The following is a 13288-nucleotide window of genomic DNA, read 5'->3' on the forward strand; positions in this document are numbered from 1 at the left end:
AAGGGATATGAAGGCACTCAATATGAAGGGCTGGTGGATTGACAGATTAGATTCATAAAGCAATACACCACAGGCTCTTTGGCCCAATTTGTCCATGTTGATCACGATACCTACCTGAGCTAGTCCCATTTGCCTGCGTTTGGCTTATACCCCTCTAAACCTTTCTTTTCCATGTACCTGTCTAAATGTCTTTTAAACATCGTAATTGTACCCACCTCTACCACTTCCTCTGGCAGCTTATTCCACATACCTACCACCCTCTGTGTGGAATATCCTGCCCCACAGGACCCCCTTTAAATCTTTCCCCTCTAAATCTATGCCCTCTGTTTTTGACTCCCCTACCTTGGGGAAAAAGTCCATGATCATCTATCTTATCTATCCCTCATGATTTTATATACCTCTATAAGGTCACTCCTCAGCCTCCTATGCTCCAAGAAAAAAAGCCCCAGCCTATCCAGTCTCTCCTTATAACTCAAACTCTTCAGCCCCGGTAAAATTCTTGTGAATTCCGTCCAGCTTGTTGATACCTTTCCACTAGCTAGGTGATCAGAACTGTGCACAATACTCAGTGTGGTCTTACCAACATCTTGTACAGCTGTAACATGATGTCCTAACTTTTGTACTCAATGTCCTTATCAATGAAGGCAAGTGTGCCAAACACCCTCTTCTTCACCTGTCTCCCTGTGTTGACAATTTCAGAGAACAATGTACTTGTACCCCTCAGTCTCTCTGTTTGACAACACTGCCCAAGGCCCTGCTACTTACTATGCAAGTCCTGCCCTGGTTTAACTTCCCAAAATGAAACACTTTGCACTTATTCAAGTTAAATTCCATTTGCCATTCCTTGGCCACTTTCCCAGTTGATCTAGATCTAGTTGTAATTTAAAAGATGGATAAAAACCTTCTTCACTGTCCAGGATACCAAGAATATTGATGTCATTTGCAAACTTACAAACCATACCAACTACATTCTCATCCAAATTGTTAACATAGATGACAAACAACAATGAACCCAGCACTGATCCCTTGGCACACCACTGGTCACAGGCCCTCAATCCTAAAAACACCCCTCCACTACCACTCTGACTCCTGGCACAAAGGCAATGTTGTATCCAGTTGGCAAGCTCACCCTGGACCCCATGTGATCTAACCTTCCTGACAAGCATACCATGTGGGACCTTGTCAAAGGCCTTGCTAAAGTCCATGTAGACAATGTCTACCACCTTCATCAATCCTCTTAGTCACCTCTTCAAAAAATTCTATCAAATTTTTGAGACATGATTTCCCATGCACAAAGCCATGCTGATTATACCTAATCTAATCATTCCTTCCCTTTCCAAATGCTGGTAAGTCCTCCTCAAACTCCCCCCTTGCAACTTTCCCACCACTGATAGTTGGTTCACTGGTCTGTGGTTTCTGGCTTGTTCTTGAAGCGCTTCCTAAATAAAGGCACAACATTAGCCATCCTCCACTCTTCCGGTACCTCACCTGTGCCTAATGATGATACAAACATCTCTGCAAGGCCCCAGCAATTTCTTCCCTTAGAGTCATACAGCATGGAAACAGGCATTCGGCCCAATTGGTCCGTGCTGACCAAGATGCCCATCCAAGCTGGTCCCAATTGCCAGCATTTGGCCCATAACCTTCCAAACCTTTCCAGTCCATGTACTGGTCCAACCATCTTTTAAAAGTTGTTATTTAAAAGCTAATTCCTCTGGCAGCTCATTTCACATACATACCACTCTTTGTTTAAAAAAAGTTGCCCCTCAAGTTCCTACTAAATCTTTCCCCTCTCAACTTAAACCTATGCCCTCTAGTTCTTGATTCTCCAATCCATTAAAGTCTGAGTATATTCACCCTATCCATGCCCCTCATGATTTTATGCACCTCCATGAGACCACCTCTTAGTCTCCTGTGCTTAAAGGAAAAAGGTCCTAGCCTGTCCAACCTCTCCCTATAACTCAGTCCCTCAAGTCCTGGCAACAGCCTTGTAAATCTTTTCTGCACTCTTTCCAGATTAATAACATCTTTCTTCTTGTAGGCTGACCAAAACTGAATACAATATTCCAAATGCAGCCTCACCAGTGTCTTGTACAACCACATCATGACCTCCCAACTTCTATACTCGGTGTTCTGACTGATGGAGGCCGGAGTGCCAGAAGAATCCTTCACCGCCCTGTCTATCTGTGACTCCACTTTCAGGGAACCATGCACCTGAACTCCAAAATCCCTCTGTTCTACAACAATTCCCAGGGCCCGACCATTTACACTGAAGGTCCTTGATTTGACTTTCTGAAATGCAATACCTCGCACTTATCTGAATTAAACTCTATTTGCTATTCATAAGTCCACTAACTCAGCTGATCAAGATTCCCCCGTAATTTTTGATAACCATCTTCACTGTCCACTATAGCACCTATTTTAATGTCATCTGCAAACTTACTAACCATGTCTTGTATATTCTTATTCAAATTGTTGGTACAGATGACAAACAACAATGGACCCAGCAGTGACCCCTGAGAAACACTATTAGTTACGGGCCTCCGGTCTGAGAAACAATCTTCCAACATCACCGTCTGCTTGCTACCATCAATTGCTACCACCAATTTTGTATCACAATGTCCTTGGACATACTTGATCAGGGCATAGGATTAATCCATTTTTATGCACTTTAAGACCTCTAGCACCTCCCCTTTTATAATGTGGATATATTTCAAGACATTACAATTTTCTTCCCCAAATTCCCTTTCTCCCATGACCTTCTCCTTGGTAAATAGAAATGAGGAATATTCACTTAAGACCCACCTCCTGTGGCTCCCCAGAGATATGACTGCATTGGTCCTTAATGGACCCTATTTTCTCCCTAGTTTGCTTTTGGCTCTTAGGATTCTCATTTGTCTTATCGGCCTAAGATATCATATGCTTTCTTTTTGCCCTCCTCATTCCTTTCTTAAATGTGCTCCATGCCTTATATTCCTCAAGGGATTCACTTGATTTCAGCTGCCTATTTCTGACTTAAGCCTTCTTTTCCTTCAGTTCCCTAATCCTGCCAGTCTTGCCCTTCACTCTAACAGAAGCATGGTAGCCCTGAATTCTTGCTATCTCATTTTTAAAAGCTAGATGTGTCTTTACCTGTAAGCAGACTCTCCCTGTCAAACTTTGCTAGTTCCTGTCTGATATCATCAGAATTAGCCTTGCCCCACTTTAGGACTTTAACTTGTGGACCAGTTCTATCTTTTTCTATAACTATTTTAAAACTAATAGAATTATGGTCACTAGTCCCAAAATGCTTCCCCACTGACACTTCAGCCATTTGTACAGCGTCATTTCCTAAGAGGAGATCCAGTGATGTCCCATCTCTAATAGGGCCATCCGCATATTGCTTGTGAAAACTTTACTGGACACTCTCAACAAATTCCTTCCCATCCAAGCCTTTATGACTATGGCAGTCCCAGTCAGTCAGGATCTCTCCCTACCAAGGCCTCACTGAATACCTTTGATTAATCCTGTCCCTCAGAATATTTTCCAGTAACTTCCCTGCAACTGATATTAGACTCACAGGCCTGGTGGATAGATTGGAGAAACTGAGATTATTCATGAAATGGAGGAGCTTGGAGGTGACCTGATAGGGATTTTTAAAATCATGAGTGGTGTGGACAGGTAGACAGAGAAAAATTGTTCCTATTGGTAGACAAGTGAGAAACCAGGTGAATAGAATGAAGGTGATTGACAAAAGAGCCAAAACTAACGAGGAAAATGGTGAGGGTCTAGAATGCATTGCTTGGGTAGTAGTGGAGGTAGGTTGAATTGAAAAGGGTGATGATTATTTGAAAGGAAAGAAATTGCAGAGGCCAGTACAGTAAGATTAGTGGTGTTACTTGTTCTTGGAGCTGGTATGGACTTCTGTGATTTTGTTTATGCTTTAAATTCCACGTGAAATGAAGACATTGGACAGGCATGGTAGTGTAGCGGTTAACATAATGCTTTTACAGTGCTAGCGACCCAGGTTCAATTCCGGCCACTGTCTGTAAGGAGTTTGTACGTTCTCCCAGTGTCTGCGTGGGTTTCCTCTGGGTGCTCCGGTTTCCTCCCACATTCCAAAGACGTACGGGTTAGGAAGTTGTGGGCATGTTATGTTGGCACCAGAAGCATGGTGACACTTGCAGGCTGCCTCCAGAACACTATACACAAAGGATGCATTTCACTGTGTGTTTCAATGTACATGTGACTAATAAAGTTATCGAAGTTGTATCAAACAATGAGTCCCCATATTTGATATGGATGGATTATTGCAATGTCTAGAATTTCCTTATTGTAATCCAAAGCACCAGATTTGGCCCTTGCAATATGTGAAGAGTTCACAAATCAATGAAATACAAATGCTGAGGCATTTGCTTTTATCATAACAAAAGGCAAGATGATGTCAGAGCTTTGAAAGTAGCGCCACATTACAAACATTACTTCCTTTCTTTGAATGACGCTGTCCCTGAACCTTGGCTTTTACCCCTAATAAACAGTGAAACTTCCACCAGGAATTCTCATGATCTGCATGAATGTTGATAGTTCAATGCACTCATGTCCAGACATCTACAGTCATCATTACAACAAAAACAATTCAAGTTTGAAGTTGTCCTTCTATTCATAGAGGATCCATGTCTTGGTCTCTCACATCCAAATTGCAGACCCTTTTCATGGGAACCATGTACTGGAATCAATGGTCCATGAATAACCACAGGAGCTTCACTCCAGTACAGTTTCCTTTGAGAATGGCCAACTATTCAGATGTCAGTGATGAGTGTGCTAAAACACCAATGGACCCATTGAAAGAGATTGCCTTTAAATGTAACTTTAGTTCTGCTCTTATTTCCTGGCTGAATACTTGCAGCTGCCACTATTGAAACAAGTTTTATCAACGAACATCTAAAATTGACTGATCCCATGTATGCATTGAAGACAAGCAGTCTCAAATCATAAGGATCAGAGTTTTCCTATTATGCTTCAGCAAAGCATTACATTTAATAGGAAACTGATAGTTACATTATATTACATCTTATTGTCTACAATTTTATTTGTGAAATTATCCTCCATATTTATATGGTGACGTGGTGTAGTGCTTTGCCCTTCTGCCTCACAACTCCAAAGACCTGGTCATGTAACATGGGTCTGCCCACACACCAAACCACACTTGTCCCTGACCCTGGGTCTGCACACACAATGAACCAACCGGGTCCCGAACCCTGGGTCTGCCCACACAGCGAACCACCCAGGTCCTGGACCCTAGGTCTGACCACACACAGAACCACACTGGAGCCAGACCACGGGTCTGCCCACACACCGAACAACCATGGTCCCGGACCGCAGGTCTGCCCACACACTGAACCACCCTGGTAACAGACCCTGGGTCTGCTCACACATCGAACCAACCGGGTCCCGGACCCTGGGTCTGCCCACATACCGAACCACACTGGTCCCGGACCCTAGATCTGCCCGCACGATGAACCACCCTGGTCCTGGACCCTGTGTCTGCCCACGCACATAAAGCACCCAGGTCCCGTACCCTGGGTCTGCCCACACACCGATCTAATCTAGTCCTGGACCCCAGGTCTGGCCACACACTGAACCACCATGGTCCCAGACCCTGGTCTGCCCACACACGTAACCACATTGGTCCGAGACCCTGGACCCGCGCACACACTGAACTACCCTGGTTCCGGATGCTGGGTCTGCTCACAAACCTAAAGCACACTGGTACCGGTCCCTGGGTCTGCTCACACACCAAACCATCCTGGTCCCAGACCCTGGGTCTGCCCACAGATCGAACCACCCTGGTCCCGGACCCTGTGTCTGCCCACACACGAAATCACCCTGGTCCCGGACCCTGTGTCTGCCCACACACCAAACCACCCTGGTCCCAGACCCTGGGTCTGCCCACACACTGAACCACCCTGGTCTCGGATCCTGGGTCTGCCCACGCACCTAAAGCACCCAGGTCCCGTACCCTGGGTCTGCCCATATACCGAAACAAGCTGGTTCCAGATGCTGGGTCTGCCCACAAACCTAAAGCACACTGGTACCAGTCCCTGGGTCTGCTCACATATCAAACCACCCTGGTTCCAGACCCCGGGACTGCCCACAGATCAAACCACCCTGGTCCCGGACCCTGGGTCTGCTCACACACCAAACCACCCTGGTCGCGGACACTTGTTCTGCCTACATACTGAACCACCCTGGTCCCATACCCTGGGTCTGCTCACACACCGAAACATGGATACTGGGTCTGCCCACACAATGAACCACCCTGGTTCCGGACTCTGCTTCTGCCCACACACCGGCCCACACTGGTCTCAGACCCTGGGTCTGCTCACACACCAAGCCACCCTGGTCCCGGACACTGGGTCTGCCCACACACCAAACCAACCGGGTCCTGGACCCTGGGTCTGCCCACACACTGAACCACCCTGGTCCCGGACCTTGGGTCTGCCCAAACGCTGACCCACCCTGGTCCCATACCCTGGGTCTGCCGACACACCGAACCATCCTAGTACTGGTCTCTGGGTCTGCCCACACATCTAACCACCCTGGTCCTGGACACAGGGTCTGCCCACATGTCGAACCACCCTGATCCCAGACCCTGGGTCTGCCCACACACCTAACCACCCTAGTCCCAGACCCTGGGTCTACTCACACACTGAACCACCCTGGTCCCGGACCTTGGGTCTGCCCACACTCTAACCCAACCTTGCCCCGAACCCTGTGTCTGCCCACACACTGAACCACCCTGGTCCCAGTCCCTGGGTCTGCCCACATACCAAAACACACTGGTCCCAGACCCTGGGTCTGCTCACACACCAAACCACCCTGGTCCTGGACCCTGGGTCTGCCCACACACCGAACCACCCTCGTCCCAGACGCTGGGTCTGCCCACACACCGAACCACCCTGGTCTGGACCCTGGGTCTGCTCACATTCCTAAAGCACCCTTGTCCCGGACCCTGGGTCTGCTCATACACTGAACCACCCTGGTCCCGGACCCTGGTTCTGCTCACACATTGAACAACCCTGGTCCCGGACCCTGGTTCTGCTCACACATCGAACCACCCTGGTCCCGGACCCTGGTCCTGCTCACACACCGAAACACGCTGGTCCTGGACTCTGGGTCTGCCCACACACTTAACCACTCTATTCCCGGACCCTGTGTCTGCTCACACAACTAAACCATCCTGCTTCCTGACCCAGTGTTTACCCATACACCGAACCACCCTGGTTCTGGTCCCTGTGTCTGCCACACACACCGAACCACCTTCGTCCCAGACCCTGGGTCTGCCCACACACTTAACCACCATTTTCCTGGACCCTGGGTCTGCCCACACCGTACCACCTTGGCCTCGCCCCCTTGGTCTGCCCACACATCGAACCACCCTGGTCCCAGTCCCTGCATCTGCCCACAGACCTATACCACCCTGGTTCCATACCCTGGGTCTGCTAACTATAACCAAACCCCACGTGTGTGTGCACGTGTGTGTGTGTGTGTGTGTGTGTGTGTGTGTGTGTGTGTGTGTGTGTGTGTGTGTGTGTGTGTGTGTGCGTGCACGTGTGTGTCTACTTGTGAGAGTGTGTACACATGCTGGGCAGTGCCTATACTTGTGCCTACTATTGCATTAGCATAACAACCTACAAACTCCACATAAACAACACCGACTTCAGTATTGAACCTTGGTCTCCTTCACTGTGAGGCTATGACACTGTGTTGCCCGCAGTAGATTGTCAATTCAAAGAACAATGCATTGGGTATATCTTCTGGAGGGACAAGCATGGGGAGGGGTGTCACCGTCGTGGAGTGAGTTTTACCAATGAGAATCAGCTGGTCCAGCATCTTAGCAACTCACCCTGCGGAATTAGTGAAGGTCTCATGACATTTTGGCCCACTCTAACAGAGAATCAACACATTATGGTCATCAGTACATGTACTCAACACTTCATTTTGGATGAAGCCAAGGAGGACTTCCACTGTGATTTTAAAATAACGTCCTGGTCCACATCCCAAAGGGAGAAAAACTGATCCTTTTTGGTCATTTCAACATCAGGGTAGGAATAAATGGCAAGTTGGTGATCTGCAAGGGAGGAGTAGGGAAGACTAACTCCAATGGGGGTATTCTCCTCATAAATTCTTAAATTGTGGCCTTGTCATAACCAACATTTTCTTTCAACAGAGGCACCCACAAAATGTCATGTACAAACACTGGCATCTATAAAAGACTGAGTCCAGATGAAGGGTCTTGACCCGAAATGTCAACTGTCCATGTTACTTCACAAATGCTGTCTGACCCTCAGAGTTCCTCCAGCATCTTCTGTGTTGCTTCAGATTCCAACATCTGCAGTGTCTCGTGTCTCTATAGTCATTGTCATCTGTGTTAAAACAGTGGGTATACACATTGTTATTTTTGTTAATACATTGGCAGTACCATTGCCATATTTCTTGTTGCTGCTGCTATCTATATACAGTAACGTGTTTTATTCACTAATAAATAAAGATGAAAAAGTTGGATTTTATTCTCATTGACTGAATTGTTATCCTCATGATTCCCAGGATCAAGCTAAATAAGTCATGGAAAGGCCTTACAAACCCATGAGTGATTTAAGAATAAACTGGAAACTGAATCCTCACAGTGATGCAGTTTCCATTGCTGATCATCTCAGAGCACATTTGAGGCCATATCAGAAGGACAAGAATGAAGCAAGTCAGTGAGCCAAGCATTCTTATATCCCTAATCATAATCAGCGCCAAAGCATAAAATTGTTGAATAATCACTATTGTGTGTTGTTCTGAAGAGGGATCCTGAACAAATCATTAATTGATTAATTAAAATGGTTCAGTGGGATTAATGGTTTCCTTCCATACAGTAACAAATTTCTTCCATGATTCTACTTCAAACAGACTTTAATATTCAGTGGGGTGTATTTTGCACAATTTACACTTTGGGAATCTGGGATGGGATTGGCTGCAAGTTTTATACACTGAATGGTTTACAACTTGCTTCTATTTCAGGCAGAAAAAAAAACTAAAAGAATGTTTTGCATACCATCCCTTCACTGGAACTAAAAAAAATGAAAGATGGGATTTGATATTATCTGAAATTGCTTTCACTAGAGGTAACGTGCTGGATGTGCTTTTCAGATACACCACCATCCAAATGAGGCTCACAGCCCAAGTTCTGGGTGATGAAGTTTTTTTTTAAAAGCTGTCCTTATATTTATATCCTAGAGAAATTGTTTTAAGAACTCCTCCTGGGCTTTGTCACCGCAGCAGAATGCATTTACACACAGAATGGAGTTTCTGCTGATCTTCATTTGAAACTAAAGGCAGAGCAGGAAAGGCTTAACAGAAATTTCAATTCTACTTATATCCACTGCATGAACTAACCAAGGTCACTTATGCAAACAGTAGATGAAAGATGTTTTCTTTTGACAGCTTGTGACATCTAATTAATACCTGATTCAATGCTGAAATATTGCATAGATGCTGTATTAATTGGGGATGTCACGGTAGTTTGACAAAGAGTGAATACCACAAAGTCCTTCATTTGCTGCTCATGTGAACTTATTCAAATTCATTCCTGTATTTGATGTAAGGTTTGGCATAAAAAAGCAAAGGTGAATGAGGGAATTAAAGCAATTAAGATAAGATATCTTTATTATTCACATGTACATCGAAACACATAGTGAAATACATCTTCTGCACAGAGTGTTCTAGGGGCAGCCTGCAAGTGTCGCCATGCTTCCGTCGCCAATACAGCATGCCCACAACTTCCTAACCTGTACGTCTTTGGAATGTGGGAGAAAACTGGAGCACCCAGAGGAAACCCATGCAGACACGGGGAGAACGTACAAACTCCTTACAGACAGCAGCCGGAATTGAACCCAGATCGCTTGGCGCTGTGAAGCGTTATGCTAACCGCTACACTACTGTGCCTGCCATTTGCACTGCTTGTGTGATTTTCAAGATAGCGTGAAATTTTAATGATCCACCAGTGGAATGGCTTGTGAGTTTGAAACAGTAACAGAGAAAGGTCACAGTTTCAATGTGGTATTGCAGAGCATTCAGACCTTTATTTTTGTTCTTGTTACCATTTTTTAAAATCCATGTCACCATTGTCTAGCTCCAACTGGAAATGCAGACACGGTAGTATGGCAGTTAGAGCAATGCTATTACAGCGCCAGCGACCCGTATTCAATTCCAGCCACTGCCTGTAAGGAGTTTGTGCATTCTCCCTGTGTCTGCATGGTCTGGAGGTTTCCTCCGGGTGCTCTGGTTTCCTCCCACATTCCAAAGACGTACAGGTTAGGAAGTTGTGAGCATGCTATGTTGGTGCCAGTTCGTGGTGACATTTGCGGGCTGCCCCTAGAACACTCTACGCAAAAGATGCACTTCACTGTGTGCTTCGATATACATGTGAGCTCTGCAACAGCTTCTATTTTGTATAACCAGAAATTTGGCTATTCAATTTTCCAGAAATTGTAATGATTTATTTTCTTCTGCATTGTTTACTGAATTTTAAAGAACCAAAAGTTAACATTCCTTTCACCAAGATTTTGATTTGGATTGGCTTGGAACAGAAAGTAGTATTATTTTTTTATCCAGTAAATCCATATAAAGAAAGAAAAAGTGAGAAAATACTGTGATTTGCGCATCTTAGTGGTATCATGAGGTGTTTTAGAGAAAACGTTCAGTTTTGAAATGCCGTCACTGTGATAACTCAGACACAACAGGATCCTTTTTAGCATCAGGGAAGTAAAAGGCAGTCGTTTATTTTAACTTTGTTTTGGGCAACAATGATGGCATGGGTATTGGGAGAATCCCCCCATTCTCCAAATGGTGCTATTGAATCTCTTAAAATGTAAACAGGGCTTTAAATATTAACTCATCTAAAATACACAAATGCAGCACTTCCTCGGTGTTGAACCAGAGTGGGAACCCACCTTCTGGAGTCATAGAGTTGAACAGCACAGAAATGGCCTTCAGGCCCATCACATCCATACTGACCTTTTATGTTCATCTATACTAATCCTATTTGCTTGCATTAGGGCTATATCCTTCCATATCTTGTCTAATTAACATTCTGTCTAAATGCCTCTTTAATGTAGTAAACATATCTAACTCCACCACCTCCTCTGGCAGCACATTGAAGATATCAACTACTCTCTGTGTAAAATAAAACATTCCCCTCAGATCCCCTTTAAAAGTCCTTCCACTCACCTTAAACCAATGCTGTCCTCTTGGTTTTGATAGTTCTACCATAGGAAAAAGATTCCTACTATCAACCCTACCTATGACCTCTTGTCAGCTTCCTTTGCTTCAGGGAAAACAAGACCAGCTTATCCAGTCTTTCTCCAGAACTAAAGTCCTCTAGTCCAAACAACATCTTGATGAATCTCCCCTGTACTCTCTCCAATGCAATCACGTCCTTCCTGTAGTGTGGCGAACACAATGGACCTCCAAGTGTGGTCCAATCAATCTTTTGTAAAGTTGCAATATAATGTCCCAACTTTTATATTCTATGCCCTGACATTTGAAGACAAGTATACCATATGCCTTCTTTACCACCCTATTTATCTGTGCTGTCACTTTCAGCAATCAGGGAATAGCAGAGCGAATGACACTGTCGTATGCAGAAAGGGGATGTAAGGGGAAGATGGCAATATTTAAGAGGCTTTTAGACAGGATGTGGAGGGATATGGATCATGTGCAGACAGATGGGATTGGTTTAAATTGGCATTATGGTGGGTCCAGATAGTGTGGGCCGAAGGGCCTGTTCCTGTGTTATGCTGTTCTATGTTCTATGCGTCTTGCGGTGGTATCTGATTGAAGGTGGCAGAAATTGTAGACGATCATCTGTTGAATGTAAAGGCTGGTGGGTTGGATGGTGAGAACAAGGGGAACCCTATGCTCCCTCTGGGAGGGAAAGGACAAAAAGCAGAGGTAGTGGGTATGGAACCGATGAAGTTGAATGCCCTGTCAACTACGGTGGAGGGCAAGTCACAGTTAAAGGAAAAGGAAGGGAGATGTGGAAAATGCAGGTGTCATGAAACTGGAGAAAATGTGTAAATCAAATGGAATCCTTACAAGAAGCAGAGTGGAACAAGATCAAGTCATTTCTTAGAGCTCAGTGTTCCTCCAATTCTGGCTCCTTATTTATTTTCGACTTCCAGCGCCCCACCTTCAGCAACCATGCAGCTCATTACACTTACTGTCAGACTAATATGCTGTGTAGCTTTTCTCTATGAATTATTGAGAGGGGAGAGGGTAAAACAGCTGGAGTAGATGGGGCTGGGTCTGATTCAGGTTTGGCCATTTCTACCTCTCCATTTGCTCCATATGTCGATAACTGAGTTGGACTAAGATAAACTGGTGTATGGTCATAAACCTATAATATTATCTATGTTTCTCATACCACAAATGTTGCCTATTCTGCTGAGTATTTTGAGGATCCCATGGGAGAAGGTTGGAAATTTTCTGTGGTATTGCACCTTTGTCCTTGTGACACTCCACCTGGTGTTGACCTTAGAAGCAGCTTCCTACCATTGCCACATATCCGTCTGGAGCATTTTCCAGGCTCTTATGGATTGAGAACTTCTCGCCTCCTCATCGTAAACTCAGATGACCAAGCAGCAGCTGAAAGCCTTGTCCCTTTCACCAAGGCTTTGCATTGCTCCTAACAGGTTTCTAAGACCTGAGGGGTGGTGGAGGCAGGCATTCTTACAGCATTTAGGTGTCTAGAGAAACACTTGAATCACCAGGGCATAGATGGCTACAGACCAGGTGCTTGTAAATGGGATTAGTATAGATTAGTACCGACAGGTAGATGGCAGACTGAAGGGCCTGTTTCTATGCTGTACTCTTACTATAACCTTCACAATGACTTCCACTACCTATTGCTTTAAGAGGTGTTAACCTCTATCTATATTTTACTTCATGGATTAACCTCATGAGTGTTTCTTAGGTACAACCTCAAACTAACAAGATACATTTCACTCTTCAAAATTCCCTTCAACAATTAATGTGTTGTTTATGAACTTGTAACAAAATAAATAAGCAATAAATAAATACATAAATAAATATAGGACTTAATTTTGTTTTGAGAGGTGCTAATTTGCCTAGTAATTCTAGTGCATTTATCAGGGTGGAGAAAATGACAAAACATTGGGTCAGGAAGTTGTTAGTAAAATCATGAATGGGCTTTGGAACCCAGCATTTGGATGGTTTAAGAGTGGTAAATCAGCAGTTTGTAGGA

The sequence above is a fragment of the Pristis pectinata genome, chromosome 11, assembly GCF_009764475.1.
Source record: "Pristis pectinata isolate sPriPec2 chromosome 11, sPriPec2.1.pri, whole genome shotgun sequence".
In the NCBI taxonomy this organism is placed as follows: Eukaryota; Metazoa; Chordata; class Chondrichthyes; order Rhinopristiformes; family Pristidae; genus Pristis; species Pristis pectinata.